Raw genomic sequence first — 1,758 nt, forward strand, 5'->3', positions numbered from 1 at the left:
TGATGCTGCTTGGCCTGCTGTGTTCATCCAGCTCCACACCTTGTTATTACAGCCATTCATTGTTCATTTCTTATTGTGATACCTAGTTTAAAATTTAAACAAAGCCTGACAGTTAACTGCCAATTAGCATTAATGAGTATATTTTCTATGGCTTGCAACAACTAATCAGAATCCACTTGTCAAGAAATTAGCACAGTGCTCTCATGAAGTGTAAATATTGGTTTTAACCTTGAATTTCCCTTGGTGTTCTTGTTAAATGTTCTGATAACTGCAAAATATAAATTTTTGACACAATATGTCTTATTATGTTATTGGTAATCCTGATGGGCTGTTTGGTCTGTCACCATAGAGTGAAGCTCAAGGAGTAAGAGATGGGTAAAAATTGGCAACAAGACCTGCTTAGTAACTTTTTGGCAGTGAAGACCTGAGTTTCATTCAGTGTGAATGGCAATAGAATTCTTCATGTGCATATGTTTACTGAACAATTTTCTCTCTGATGAAAGATGAGTTGTCACGAGGCAGTGAAGAGTTTTTGAATCAGCAATTCATACAAACTTAACTCATCAATTTGAAACTAATGATTCCAAAATTGTTTGGCATTATTGATAGAATGCTTGAACCCTTTTGGGAAGTATAACCTCCCCACTGGAGAATATTGCTTTGAATGATAACAAATGATCAAAAATGAACAAGGACTGAGTTTTTGAAAGGAAAAATCAGAAGTTCAAATTGTCATAGTGCTGTGATATTGGATGTCTGCCAATGTGAAAAGACAAGATTTTACATTTTTATATATACTGGACCTCTTTCTACGTATCAATTTTATGGAGAATTTTGGTCTGAAAAACCACCTTGCGCTGTTTAGAAGAAAAGAAAGAGAGAATCCATTGTGAATCTATTAGAGATTCCAAAGAGTTCACAAATCAATGCTGAAGAATTTGTAACAATTTTCCGCCAAGTGTTCTGAGAGAATTAATTCCACATGATATCAAGAAATGGCCATGGGCACTGGATAATGCAAAGGCTATGGGCCCTGACAACATTCCAGCAATAGTACTGAAGACTTGTGCTCCAGAACTTGCTGCACCCCGAATCAAGCTGTTCCAGAATAGCGATAACAGTGGCATCTATCCAATGATCAGGAATATTGCCCAGTTTTATCCCGTAAATGAAAAGCAGGACAAATCCAATCCAGCCAATTACTGTCCCATTGATCTACTATTGATCATCAGTAAAGTGATAGAAGGTGCCATTACCAGTTCTGTCAAACAGCACCGAGATCAAAAACAAGCAGCAGTGGTAGTTTGTGTTCCAGCAGTGGAAGTGGGCCAGCAGCAGGACCAACTAGCAACTTAACTTGCTTACTGATGTCCAGTTTATTTTCAATTAGGGCATTCAGTTCCTGACCCCATTATATCCGTGATGTGGAGGTGCTAGTGTTGGACTGGGGTGGACAAAGTCAGAAGCCTTGTATGTCCATATCATAATCCAACAGGTTTATTTGGAATCACAAGCTTTCGGAGCACTACTCCTTCGTCAGGTGACTTCAGACTTTGAGATCATTATAGCCTCGGGGCAAACATAAACAAAAAAGCTGAATTCCCGAGGTGAGGCTAGAGTGACTTTCCTTGACATGAAGGCCGCATTTGACTGAGTGTAGCTTCAATGAACCAGAGCAAAATTGGGGAAAACAGGGGAAATGGTTCAAAGGAAGATGGATGCGCTGCTTGGAGGTCAGTCATCTCAGTTCCAGGACAT

This window comes from Rhincodon typus, chromosome 12, assembly GCF_021869965.1.
Source record: "Rhincodon typus isolate 14 chromosome 12, sRhiTyp1.1, whole genome shotgun sequence".
In the NCBI taxonomy this organism is placed as follows: domain Eukaryota; kingdom Metazoa; phylum Chordata; class Chondrichthyes; order Orectolobiformes; family Rhincodontidae; genus Rhincodon; species Rhincodon typus.